We start from the raw sequence: 14,606 nt of genomic DNA, 5'->3' as shown, positions 1-14,606 counted from the left end.
GTATGTGAATATACTGTAGTAAACACTTTGTTCCCCTCTTTGTGCCCCATTTGCAGCTAGATTCTCTAGGTTCTCTCATGGGATACAAACAACTTCTGTGAACTTCAGTGGGAATTATTCATTTTCTGTGAGTGGAGAGCAGAGCCCATGACTGGACTGAAGCCAACGTTCTTTAAAAGTTCACATGCCTTGTATTTGCTCTCTAATTTAGACTCTTTCTGACTAGAGAGGGGAAAAAACTGAAAGATAGTAGTAAGAGTTTCAGGGAAAAAAAATCCCCTCAAAAATCTGAGGATTAAGATACAGTGATGTAAATTGTATTTAATCTGTTCTTCCTACTTGCCCACTTTCTTCAGAAAGGAGTGAGTAGAGCCTTATATGCAGCGAACTTGAAGAATGCTAATGGGATGTCTACATCACATTGTACTTGGAGTACTTATGCCAGAATAGGAAAGCCTTTTATTCTGTAAGTCCCCGAGGCAAGAAAGAGGCTTTCTGAAGAGTTACTTTAAATTTAAACTCTCATTCTAATGTTAGACAGCCTGTTGGATATCTGAGTTAAAAATTGCTTCAGCTTTACTTACTTGAGCCAGATGTAACATTGACCTTAAATGGTAAAAGCTCCCAAGAGTGAAAGAGAGGCTGGCCTGAGGGGAAAAAGAGGAATAACTGAAGTTTTAGGTAAGTAATCTCTATAACCGAGAATAAGCTCTCTTTCAGCCGTGGAACAGAACAGAATCGTATTTCTTCCTTAAAGGTACAGTACCTTCTTGTTATGATATCAAGTAGTTCGTTTTACCTATCTTCTTCCCCCAACCCCCACCCCAGTCTCCATCCCCATGTCAAATTCTACCCCTTTTTCAAGTTTTAGCTGCTTAAAAAGTGGGTGAGATTAACAAAATGTAGCTCTTCTTACATACTGTTTGGGAATATACAAGAATGAAAAAGAAAAAGCTGTGTTAATTATACCTAGGTTTGATTAATCAAGGTAGGTAGGCAGTAATTCAAGGCAATTTGGTAGACAGATGCTGTTATCTGTATGGGGCTAATCATTGGAGAGTATTAGCTAGCAGGAGTACGTGTTACAGGGAAACAGACACTGAACAGATTTCTTTTTTCTTTAATTGTATGGCTTTTCTTCCCACATGCTTGCTTTTAACAGTGCCGAAGTTGTTCATTTTGATGGATTACCTACTTGTGTCTGGAACCTGTCTTTTAAAAAGACGTTTCCGGAGCCATTCCTTTATACAGTCTATGCTTGGTTTTAATCCTATTAGAGGTAAATTAATACCTTGAAGTTGTCTAATTAGAATGCTGTATGAGGGGAAGAGGGCGGGAGAACAAAAAACAACCTTTTAATATTAAAGTATGCTTGCTTTAATATGAAAAATCATAATGTTTACAATTTCCAGTATTTCAGTCTTCAGCTTTGTCTGTGCTGTTTGGTAGCTATTCTGCAGAGAAGCATTTTGTGTTTTCTCGGCAAATTCAAACTTTTGTTTTTCATCTAATATGTATGTTAGGATGTGGCTTTCTTCAGACAGCAGCATGTAAATAACATGTAAGAATGAGGACGTTACAAGGAAATGCTAGCTGAAATTGAAGACAGGTTTCTGTTACCAACCTATTAGCAACAAATTTTCAGATCACATATAGCACGGTCCCATCTGGTGAAAAATCCTCCGCAATCATCAGAAAATTTTCCTCCTTGTGGAGTGATTAAGCAGTAAAATTAGTTTATGCAATGCAAAGACTGGGATAATTAGGAGTTCTGAGCATAGACAATGTTTTCTGAAAGTACTAACTGCTACTGCGTTTATACTTGATATGGCAAAGGGCTGTGTCTAAGGGAAGTTCACTTAATCCACCTTCAAGAGAATGTGATGAATGCGTCTTGTTTATAATGTTGCAAAGCTCATAATTAGTTTTTCTCTAGACTCTCATTAGTGGTAAACAATGTACTACTTTTGATCTCCTGGCTAATCTTCATGTTTTATATCACAATTATACCCTAAATCAACAATTATACGAAGCCTGGAGCTCTATAATCTAATGACAAATCCCGTAGAAATCTGTTAGGCAATTAGAATTAACAGTGGAAATTAAGAAAGTCTGATATATTAAATGCTGAATACTGGGAGTCCTAAGGTTTTTTTTAATATTCCTGTAGTTTTCAAGCCTACTAATGCCTTTATCCTGACTTGCTGGTCTTGCGTGCATTACTTAACTGGTGATATTTTATACACCTCTTTAACTTGTGTGAGTATACTCAGTTTCGATGGTGTTTAGAAGGCATTTAAGTCTTAATAAATAGTCATTTTCAACTTTGTTGAAAACAAAGTTTTAGTTTTATTCTAGTTGGACTAGAATAACTAATGTATTTAAGTCATCCAAGCATGATCTGTGTATTTCTAAAACATGGTATTTCAGCAACTGTTGTTCTTCTCAGAGTGTGCAATCCTTCTTTGATAATTTAAAATGTATTATGTAGCGCCCATGAGCAAGTCTGTCTTCTGTAGAGATGACATGATGATATGTAATTTGATACGAAAAGTACAGGTTGCTTATTTGTGCATAGTGAAACCTGCATTCACACCAGTGTGCTGCTAAGGGACCTAGGGTTATCAGTGTATTTAATTTAAAGCCATTTGCTTTGCAGCCCTCTGGATTAAGCTGCAAGCTTAAGGCGGTTGTTGACAAAGACTTGCATACTTCCTTGCCTTCTAGTTTTTATATGTTTAAGTTGTTTTTAACGGTGGTATAAACCCTAACTATAGTCCTATAGTATCTAGGACTAAAGTAGGAAAAAAAAATTAATCAAAAGGAGGATGGAAGAAGCTGATGGTAAACACGGTTCCAATCTGCTCCATGACAGCTTCTAGTGTTAGTTTGGTGAGAAATCCTTTTTCCAAATGCTGAATAAGGTAGAGTATTGCAGGTGAGATATAAGGAATTGGTACTGAAAAGAGACAGCTGTGAAAGCTTTTCATGTCACGAATCATGCTTGTACGTTCCTTATACATCATGGAGTTCTGTCTCATGTAGTCACTATTCCTACGGAATTGTACAAGTCCAGGCAAAGAAAGCATCAAGTGGCTTGTGAGTGGAAGGGTTAAGAAAATACTTGCCCTTTTTTTTGTGGGCCATTTTAAAAATCTGGGACACGTGGGCAGAGAAAGATCTTTCTCCCAGCCTGATTTTGTCTTCCTGTAAACTAACCAGAAGAAATTGGTTGATGTGTTCTGCTCTTGTACTTCCTTTGAAAAGTGTGTCAAATAGGTGTTTTGGATCTCGCTTGTGCTGTCAGAAAGGAAATGTAAGAGTTGGTGATGGATCTTTATAAGCTTTTACACGAGTGACTCAAGACATGAATTATTGCTTATGGGCATGTATAGTGGTTTGTGAAGGAGAACTAAAACTGTAACTGTTGTGAAATGACTTTAAAATAACAACTGAGTCTCTCCCTGGAAAGTGGAGCCCAAGAATTCTGAAAATAAGGGAAGGATTTTTATATTTAGAGCAAGTGGGCTAGTAGCCTCAGCTTTTGTTGGAGATCTTAGGCTGTAACATCATTTAGGTTTAGTCCTTCTCAGTAGGTGGACGTGACAGGCTTTTTAATTTTTCTTTTTTTTTTTTTATATTGATTTTATGATCTGGAAAATCATTTCAGAAATTCATTTTAAATAGGTAATACCAAATATGATAAGTATGTGAAAGAAATAAAAAACAAAACAAAACAAAATAATAGCTGAAGTCAAGAATGCCTTACTATTTGCTACAACTTTTACAAGCCTTTAAATATTAAAAAAAAAAAAAAAAAGTCATTAGCTATCACAAGTCAACAGGGACCTGCAATAGTGTATGTATGATCACTTATGGGCTTGGACAAGTAAGGCTTGTAGAAAAAAAAAGTGTTTATTTATATATATAATATATATTCTAACACTTTGTTTGAAGCAGTGAAAATGAAAAAGAAGAGGGAATGGAAACATGCAAACTTGACAGGTAACATATGTCAAGTGCGTATGTAAACATGAAATTTTCTTAGCTACTGTTGAAGCATATTTGGTTGTGTCCTGTCTTTGCACAAATTAATACTTTAGAATCACTGTGTTCTCCCCTGATTTGTATGCAAATATATTTGTCATGATGATCGTCCAGAGCCGCTATATACTGGGGTCTGTGTTAGTTCTTGCAATTTCTGCAGACAGCAAAGCAACTGGAAAGTTAATATAACAAATAGTGGGGGTAAAAGTGAGTTATGAAAGAGTTGCACGGATTCCTGTACCACTTGTAAGGCTCTGCATCCTGGAAATGGATTTATGGTGCAAACTCTGTGGTGGTGGGTCATATGGCAATTGCTTTGGGCTAGGGCCTTCCCTTCAGAGTAAAATTGTTAATGTTTGTTTAATTATGCAAAGTGTTTGATAATGCTGAAGCTGTACATAGGGAATATGGCTCTGAACTTTTGCTTTTAAAATCAGTGAAGGTGTGTGTGTGCACATGTGCACATATAGTAAAATATTAAGTAAGATACGTAGAATAAAAATTCCTGTTAAAACTTCCAAAGTTGTGCTGAACTGTGGCCTAGCTGCTGAACACAAATCAAACAAGAAGTGTAACTGTAAGGCAAAGGACAGCTTGTGGAGAGGAAGGGAAATATTTTAACAATGTATAAAAATACACACATGCTTCCCAATTACAATCACTGAATTTCCTGTATTTTTCTTTCTCCATAGTGAATGAATGTGGCTGACCTCGGGGCTCATGAAAATGGCTCAATATAATTAGTGGCCTAGTTGCAGTGGAGGGTGGAGCTTGTCCCAGGAGGAGGTGCAAAGTCAAGTCAGTGCCCTGTACAGCATCTCAGACTGGCAAATCTTGTGAGCAAATCTAAATATTGTTAGTGCCCTATGCAAGTATAGTTGTGCCTATCATCTTAACTTCCCCAAGGGTTGTTGCAGTTAAATTTATCATTCCTGTTCTTTGACAGGTATAATTATCAGGATTGCTCTAAAAGCTGTTTTTAGTAAGTACAGTAGTTTGTGGAGCAGACTGTAGAAAAACAAGTAGATATATCTAAATTCCCAAGAATTTTGGTATTTTAAAGCAAACTTAGAAGACTTGAAAACTGCTCTGTTTACTCACTGAATTAATTGAAAAAATATTTGAAGGTCAGAGGAAGAATTTGTGGGATGCATTCTCAAGTCTCAGCATGTAAAACTCAATTTTTTCTACGTGCTGAGCTTCTGGGGTCTGTTAGAAGTCTCTCTTGCATAAAGCACAGTATTAAACTGTCTGTTCCAAAATGCATATATTGTGTCCTAAAGGAATAGACTTACTGGAGTATTAACAATTTTGTACCCTTCTAAGAAGTTTTTCACATTTCCTGTTGATTTTTGTTCTTTGACATTTCCTGTTTAACAGATTTAAAATGTTTTTGTTGGTAAAATGGCAAACATCAACCATCCCACTCTATACAAAGTTGACATATAACCATAACAGAAAGGTGAATAATAACTAAAGATTCTTCGGGATATCTGTACAGTTGCAGCTTGGTATTTCCATGTCTAGGAAGGTGTTTGGAAATTACATTAAATTAATACAAGTGTCCTTTTTCACTAATCACTTGTAAAAATTCTAAAGTGCTGAAGCCCTCTCCCCTCCCCAGCACTATACCAGGGAAAAGTAGGCTTTATTATGGAAATGATGGATAGTACTACTTAAACCACATGGCAGATCAGACTCACTTTTTGTAAATCACTCCTTCTGCGTTTGGAATGTTCAGAGCTTTGTCTGTGTACATGAACTAAAAGTCTGTCTCAATATGTTTTGATCCCTACTCAGAATCTGCTGCCACCTAATATGAAGATTTTTTTTTCCTTCCCTCCCCCATTACTTAGCAGGTAAAGATCAGACTTTATTAAATGTTCTTCCCTTCAGAGTAGCATCTGAGAAGTTTCTTTTTCATCTTTATATATAAAAAAAAAAAGGCACAAATTGACATAACATTTTCATCTAACCTTGATTTTAGATGATAGTTACAGTGATACACTTTCTCAGGACAAAATCTATTGAACTCACAATGTGCCTTATGCTTATCTCTGATTTAAAGGTTAAAGTAATGTGTGAAGTTAGGTTTTTTCCCCTTTCTTGAAGTGGATACTGTACAATCATCTTGTATACTTATCTTCTGAGCATCTGCTTAGAAAATAAAACAACATGCCACTTTGACATCTAAGAAAGTGCTATAAAAAGTCTGTTGCTATGTTTAAATGCCTACACTCAGTTGCTATAGCAATAAAATTATCAAAAATGATGTACAAATTGCCACAGTTTATTTCCAACCCTTTCTGGGACAGGGAGATTGTTGGACTGAGAGGATGACAAAGACCCTCATATTAGAGGAGAAAGTTGCCATGTTGTTCCAGGTGCCCTGTGCTGTCATCTGTGTGCAAAATGTGGCCTAAATGTACAAACCCCAGTGTGGCTGTGTCAAAAGGGACAGTTGTACTCGATTCAATTGCCTCTTGATTGCTTGTGTGACAGAGCTCAATATTTTGAGCAATTTCCCATTTCAGTGAAACACAAGTTGCTGAAAATGTTTTTGTCTGAATTCTTCCTGTCCCTTCGTAACGACTGTGAAAATCAGCATACGGTGTGCAGCAGGCAGTATACGTTTTGTCTCTGATAGTACAGTTGACAGTCTAAAGTGCCCTTGATCCTGAAGCAGCTATGGGAATCCTGCTCTCTCTCTCAAAAAAAAAAAAAAAAAAAAAAAAAGCTGATAGAATCTTTATCTCTTTGGGGCTTGATGCCTTGAACATTCACTTGCTTTTTGAAGAAAGCAGGAAACTCAATTTCCTTTATATAAACAGAAAATTGGTACCTCTAATCTCAGGATGGGATTGTGGGATTGCATTGTTATTTCAGTCATCTACGTTTTGTTCTATTCTACTGAGGAAGACTTCAAAAAAACTGGGACAGTGTTTGAAAGCAACACAACTATTCTGTTCTGTTTTTCATTGCTTGAAGAAACTTCAAGGTCCAGTTGAGGTTGACTCAAACTCTGTAATAATGTTTGTGCACTTCAGTTTGAATGTGATGCTGCTAATTCACAACAGTCACGTAACTATTTCAGGTGTTTTCCTTAATGTAAGCTTTGAAGTCCATTTGAGAGGACTCTAATAAATATTTCCACCACTGATACATTTGTGGTATTTCTATGCTTCATTTACACTAATGTAAATTTTACAGTTGACAATATGTGGTTATATGAACAACCTGACTTGAAAGGGAGGGGGCAGGGGGAGCAGAAGAGGAGGAGATGTGTGAAACTGTAGCTTTTAAATTTAATGAACTGTCAAGTACCTGAAATAAGACACTGTCCTGTACCTATAGCATTCTCACCCCAATTGTAATAACATAAATTTATTTTGTATTCCAAAGCTCTTCTGTATAGTCTGTTCTGGATGCTCTATTCCTGAATTTGCATCTGCCATGGAGAAACAAGCATCATGATACCTGCCATTCCCTGGGTCAGCTTTGGTTGAAACTGCTCACCAGCTTCAAGTTACTGCAGGAACAGATGGGCTTGAACAGACACCAATCTGGCTACATAAGCTTATTTGCAAGAGAAAAAAAAAAAAAAAAGTAAAAAAACAAAACAAAACAAAAAAAAAAAAACAAACAAACAAAAAAAAAACACCTTGTGCCTGTGGGCTAGAGATGCATTTCTTGTTAGGTATCGGCCACTAGCCTTCTTTAATTGTTAGCTATGCATGTATTCTTTCCCAAATCTATTTTTGGCTTTGTTTTCTGTGGAATAAAGATCATGCTGTTTTTCTGGTTGTCAGCCAGCTATCCTTCCCCCTTCCTCCCTGTTCTCCCTCTTTTCCCTCCCACTAGCCTTTGAACTCATCTAATATGTTGAGTTTGGCCAGAGAGGATCTCAAAAGTATTAAGTTCCAATAGATTTAGTGAAAAGATCTGGTGTGGCAAGAGGAGAGACCCAGCTTTGTGCTGCTGAAGGGAAAAAGCTGCACTGTGAGCTGAAATGATCACTGATTCTGTTTGACCAGCAGTTTGCAAACCTGGCATGCGTGAAGCTCAAAACAAGGCACAGCAAGGGTCTTTCGCTCCTTCAGACTGGCAGGAGACTAGGAGACAAGTGGAATTAATTTTGGTGGGTGAGAGAAGATACAGGTTTTGTTATTTTAATGATTTTGTTCTTTGAGTATTTCAGTTCAGCTACTTGAGAAAAAGCTCTTTTCCTATTTTCCTAATGTGGAGAGACATAGGTTACAAGCGATCTGTTTGTGTACTGATATCTGAACTTCAGTTTGGAAGGCTTTCATGAATTTTTGTGAAGCACAGATCATGAAAACTACATGCTGATAACACTTCTGTGATTTCACACTGAGTTCTAATAGTTGGTGGCAGTCTTTATGTCTGTCTTCTTTCCAAAGCAGTGCAGAGCACTGTTAGACTGTGGAGCAGACCCTTACCCTTTATGCAGATTTTTCCAGCAATGCCGCAGTACCTAAAGGGGAAAGGGCTTAGGTTTCTGTAGTCATTGGGAACAGGCTGTAGACTCTACTTGGTCTGTTCTTCAGTCAGACTCATGGGAATGTTGTTAGTGGACAGGTTCTTCCCATGGCAAATAAATGTCAGTTGTCCAGGAAGAGGCCCCTGTTTTAATCAGTCTTTCCTTATGTAACAGATGTTTTGAACCTCAGCCAGGGACAATAAAGTATTATCCAGAGAGAGCAGCCCTGATCCTCTTTCTGGCTATTTGAAGAGGGCAGCTGATGGTCAAGAATCTGTTCCCTGAAAAATTTCCATGCATCTGAAGTGGTTTTCCACTAATGATGCCCCTAAATGTTCATGCATATTGAAGGTCAGTGCGCAAGCTCCAAGGCTGCGGAGACTCTGAGTTCCATGTCACAGACACTGCTCACTCGCACCTGCTCCCTTAGGTATCTTTTTATGAGCTAACTTCCATTCCTGAACCTCCAGTGATAAATTCCCACTGAGTTCAGTTCTATGTTTGATGGTTACGGACATAAACATAACTTTTGATTGCTATCCCCTGTCATACCTTTAGCTTTTCCTTTATAATATGCAGCCTCTTTTTCTTTATACTCTGAGGATTGCTCAGTATGCAAATTTGTTTAATAGGTCAGGTCACATGTACTTCATTCTCTTTGCTTCTGCTTTCATGGGTTCAAAATAACATTGGGAAAGTCTTGGCATCAAACAGATGCTTACAAATTGAAGGGAGATGTTGATCCTGCTCAAAAATAAATAAATAAAATATCACCTCCCCCCCCAGCTTTCTTCATCTCACTTTAGGAATTCCAAGGCCCCTTCTGTTGAAATAAACTCATTTAAAAATGTCAGAACAAGTTCTCATTTGTTCTTAAGTAAACAGATGAGATACTTTCTGTTAGTAATTGATAAGTTATTCCATGATTTTTTCAAAGAAATTAACCTACGTTAGCATCCTGTTTTCTTCCTTTGCTTTATCTGTTTGGGAGGAGTTATTTGTTTTGCTTAGAAACGAACAAAACCTTTTTGTCTAGATAATGTTAAATTTGTTTCTTTTTCTGCTTAAAACAGGAAGCTCTGGCCTACAGCATTCCAACAGGTACTCTGTTGAATTTTCACTGTCCTTTCTTCATCTGTGCACCTTCTCTGGGGCACTGTGTTGACCATGACAGTTCCTGACCTTGAAATCCACTTATAGGTAATACCTGGCTTTCTGGTTGTATTATTTGTAACTTGAAACATTCTCATTTGGGGTCGCATTCAGTGAGATTGATTGGAGTCTTGTGCATATAAGAGATACGTAGGTCAGCTACTTGTTATTCTGCTAACTTTTAAAAATATTTCACAGCCATTTTGATTGATTAACATGTATGTGCGCATTCACTAGTTTTTTAAAGTGAGTGCTGCTCAATAAATCAATTTAATTAAATTGCTCATCAAAATAAATAGTATACACTAGAAGATATGGAACACTAAGGAAATATCTGTATAACAACAGTTCCTGTGTATAAACACTTTTATTGAGACAGATGGTAGCTTACTGTCTGTGACAATGTGAATACTTTTTAGTCCAGATCAGACACTGAAGTTAATGAACTAGAAAACAAACAAACAGAAAATCATTGTTGAATTGCTTAACTAGCAATCAAAAGCTATGTTTTTGTCTGTAACCACCAAATGTAGGAGCGCTGAACTCAGTGGGAATTCATTGTTGGATGTTCAGGAATGGAAGTTAGCTCATAAAACTCTCTATGGGACTGTACATTCTTGATAACTGAAAAGTATAAGTTTTGGTGAGATTTACTTCAGAAAAGCACAAGACCAGAAAGGTTATTAGATAATTAGATAATGTTTTGACTTTAATTGTAGTATACTTTAATGATTAGGACCTATCCTAAAGCTGCATTGCATAATACCAATGTCTAATAATCAGTACAGTTGAACAAGTAAGATATGGCCAATATCACCCAACTGATTTGTAAAGTGATCATTTCTCCTTCACAATGGTAAATCTTAATTCTTCAGCTTTTCCAAATAAGTGTTTATCAATATGGTTATGTTGCTAGTACTTTGCATGTTCTGAGGTTCTTAATTAGGTGGTCTTATAAAATAAAATGAAAAATTAAAAATAAAAAAGGCGTTACCAAAACATTTGCAAGATATAGTGAATGATGTACAGGGACATACACAGTGAAGAATCACATCTCTTGATCAGTTCCAAACTGAACTATTGCATCCCTAGCTGCCTTAAACACACAATTCTAGTATTTTCTATTGCATTTGTGCTATGAAATAATGATTGGTGAAGTTTCTATGTTTCATGCAATTACAAAGATTAAGTAATGTACTACACCAATGTAAAACATGCTCAACATGTTTTCAGTATGCAGACCTCCTTAAGGAATATTAACCCATCAGAGTAAAGGTTACAGCTGTGTAGCTTCTCAGAAGTCAATTAAATCATTTCTGCATACCTTTGTATAGTAAATCAACTAGAAAACATGTGGAACTTACTGATGCCTGAGGAACTTACTGATGCTTGGTTTTGTTTTGGCATAGTTGTAGGAATGCAAGTGAAGGCCAAGCATGAACCTGATGAACAAACTAACTGAAATTGCCATTATTCCACCTTGCTGCAAAAATTAGGGAGACGACATAGTTTTAATATTAAAAGCACTACCACTATGTAAGTGGTTACTCTGTAATTGAACATTCACAGGGTTCTGCAGTACGTTGTTCACTTAGGGTTGTAAATAAAACAAGCCATGTGATTGAAATTTGTTTTTTGCTTCAACTTAGTTCAAAAGCAAGCTTACGTGCATTTAGAATTTAAGTGTTTTTCTTTCATATGAATGATAAAAAATAATTTTAAAAATGTGGTACCATTCACAAAGGTTAGCAAATTGATTTTTATGGGATTTTTTTTTTTTTTTGGGGGGGGGTGGGAATGTAGTACTCCTGTTCATTTTTTTTTTTCTAGATGTTGTTGTTGTTTCTTCCAGAAATCATTTAATCATTTCTTTGAGTTAACTGGCTAAAAAAAAAAGAGAAAAAAGAGGAAAAAAGAATAGCTGGCTATGGCTTTGAATGTAAATATTTCCTTTAATAAAACACAGGAATGTCATGTTCAGTTAATAACTTTAACTTTATCCTCTTTGTTCTGGAGAGGAAAAAAAAAAGAAAGAAAAAAAAACTTTTATCTGCAAGAGGGTTAAAAACAGAAAACACTTCGAGGGAACACTTAGAAAATGAATTTGTTGGGTTGCCATTAAGCACCATGGAAATTAAAATAAACATTGCACTGACTAAGAAACATTAACAACAACAACAAAAAGTTTGTATTGGAAAAAATCTTTACATGGTTTAGAAACACATTCAGCGCAATTTGACATCATCTTATTTACACAGATCAAATAGTGTCATTGGTCTTCTTTTAAATTTAGATATATTAAAGATAATTTTTAAGTGTATAAAAGCATTATATCTTGTTTCTTAAGCTAGTGTTGCAAGCATTGCTTGCTCATAGTTGCATATTATAAAGAAGAAATAAAGGAAAGATATGAAAAAAAATAGTGAAGCATGTTGTCCTGAAGCATCTATACAAATGCTAGTGATTCTATTTGTTCAAGCTTTCTCATTTCTTTCAATTTGTGAGGCAAAGCTGTTGGGAAGATGGTTTCCCAATGACTGAAGCCTGGATGACTGGAGATTTGGATAAAAGAGAAGACTGATGAAGGGAATTAAGAAGTTACAAATGTCTTTTTCCTTGAAGTAGCCAATGTAGTGATAGAACGATCAAGTTATGTTTTTTTTCCTAATTTGTAGCAAATGTATGTGGATATTTGTTTAATAAGGTTCTCAATTCCAATAATTTTAACTGGAAGAAAATATAGCCTTCTAAATGCTTGATGCTAACACATTGTGTTTGAATCACAGAGGCTTTGAACTTGAAATACATACATGATAAAGATGATAAACATCTCATAAGAATTGCTTTCCGGTCAAAGATAAGAACTGAAATTAAGTAGTTTAAATAAGAAGCATGCCTGTAAAAGTGACTATGGAAACAATTGTACAAGGTAGATTGAATTTACTTATATTTCCTTTACAAAAAAATCTGTTGCTTGAATTTATTATAAAAAATAAAATGTAATGTACTTAAAAATAAAAATAAAAATATTAATGCAATTACTCTTGACAGCCAGTAAAAGGAAACACAGCAAAATTTTATAATGGAGGCAAATAATTTAAAATTATTTAGTGACATAAGGCCATTTTCTTTCCTTAGTCATTTGTTTGCAGTTTCCATTTTGAGAATATGTGTGCAAAAAAACCCATCAATATCCCTAATCTTAGATCACTTATCTGCATTATGTTAGGATTGCTATAGATTGGTGGAACAGGTTCTCAGTACTGAGAACTTTATAGTTAGTGAGCTATTCAGGTATGATTTAATCTGTGTCTAACATGCCTCAACTGAAGAGGTAGTGAACTAGAAGAGCGTATTCCTGTCCAAATCAATTTGGCATGGCATTCTAAATGATGCTTGTCAATTATTATACTTACTCTCCTCTTCCATGATAAACTTAAAAACTTTTATCATCAGGATTTCAAACTTTTGCTTGGTTACTTTCTCAAAACAAAATTTTACTACTTGGTTTTGTGAGCTGTTTCATATAAAGCTACCATCATGCATTTTGACATGTAGCTTGAGAAAATGCAGGATAATGAAGGCTATACTAGACAACAGAGCTGAAGTTTACAGTAAAAGTCTGGAAAATTATATGAATTTCTAGGAAAACATGGTGTTTCTCTTAAAATTATTAGGCTGAAAAGGAGATGGTATTGCAACTCCTCACTAGTCTAGTATCAAGAGTTGACATTTGTCTTTTCTTTTTTTTTCTTTTTTTTCCCCAAGAATTTCTTATTGGCAAAATTCTGGGTAGCCAAGAAAATCTCTTGCGATGTCAGTGGGTTAGGTTTTTGACTTTCTTTTAGGAATGACAAATAACTTTAAGTCCCTTAATGTACACATTTATGTTGAGAGACAATTCCAAAAGACAGATGCTTGCTGCTCTCTGAGTAGCTGTCATTGGAGTGAAGGTAATCGTCAAGTAGATATTCAGAGACTGTGAATGAAGTGTAGTAGGTATTTATAAAGTAGAAGAGTTCCCTGCCTATTATCATGTTCCTTTGATTGTCTGTACTACCAAGATTTGATGTTAGTGAGCTTTGATTGCTTAGTCTGCCCTGCAGCCTTTACAACAGGAGGCCAAGATATAACCCCTAAGGTGAAGGGCACAATACTTATCTTTGTGTTGCAGCAATCTGGTGCAAAGAAAACTTTGAAGCTTCAAGATAAACAAAACATAAGGGTTGTCTCTTTGGAGCATTTCTGTACTGAGTGGAAGCTTTGATTGTGCGTTTCATTAGTGGAAAAGAAAGTAGAGTGCTTACAGAGTTTTACAGACAAGAATTAAATACAGTTTGGCTTTGATCTTGTGCAAGGATTGTTAGCAGTCTATGTACAGTTAGCATATGCAGTAGAATATAGCAATAGCGCATGAAGAGTTATAATGATATATATTATCTTTCCATTGTTAAAGCAATCACATTGTGTAATTTCTCATGTAAGTCCAGCTTACTAAGTATGCCAGAAAAAGATTACTTAGTGTGAAATAGCTTTTGAAGTTGTGAAATCATGTGACTGATACCATGTAGTCAGCCTAAATATTTTTTGCAAAATTTGAATGCCTCAGGAGGGAATGTCATCCATCATATCTGAGAGCAATTTGGTTTTTTAACATTTCACTGACTACCAAGACCTGACTTTTACTGGCTGAACTAGAAACAAATATTAAATAAAGAGAAGAGCTATTTTCAGCCTGTCTCAAAGTGGTTGATTTGTTCCTTTCAGTTTGTACAGATGATTTGATAAAAACAAACTCATGTTTTTTCTGACTCAGCCACATGTGAGGCATTTGGAGCAGAAGTGTAGGCAGTACTGTGCAATATATCTGATAGGTAAGGCAATGACAAAGTTTAAATATATATGT

At 35.8% G+C, this 14,606-nt stretch overlaps 1 protein-coding gene across 4 annotated transcripts in view; it reads left to right on the top strand.

Moving 5' to 3' along the window:
- The first annotated feature begins 373 nt into the window (after nucleotides 1-373).
- The window catches only part of MRVI1 (murine retrovirus integration site 1 homolog), a 65,419-nt gene continuing 51,186 nt past the window's right edge, over nucleotides 374-14,606 (top strand). For 3 of the 4 annotated variants that reach the window (XM_032189267.1, XM_032189269.1, XM_032189265.1), the window contains exon 1: nucleotides 709-757. The gene's annotated coding sequence lies outside the window, so the exon portion shown is untranslated. Of the gene's footprint in view, nucleotides 682-708; nucleotides 758-14,606 lie in introns of those variants that run through there. The other variant, XM_032189266.1, reaches the window with a different exon arrangement.

This window comes from Aythya fuligula, chromosome 5 (genome assembly GCF_009819795.1).
Source record: "Aythya fuligula isolate bAytFul2 chromosome 5, bAytFul2.pri, whole genome shotgun sequence".
NCBI classification, from domain to species: Eukaryota; Metazoa; Chordata; class Aves; order Anseriformes; family Anatidae; genus Aythya; species Aythya fuligula.
The sequence above is the reverse complement of the archived record's forward strand: the minus strand, read 5'-3'. Positions and strand labels throughout refer to the sequence as shown.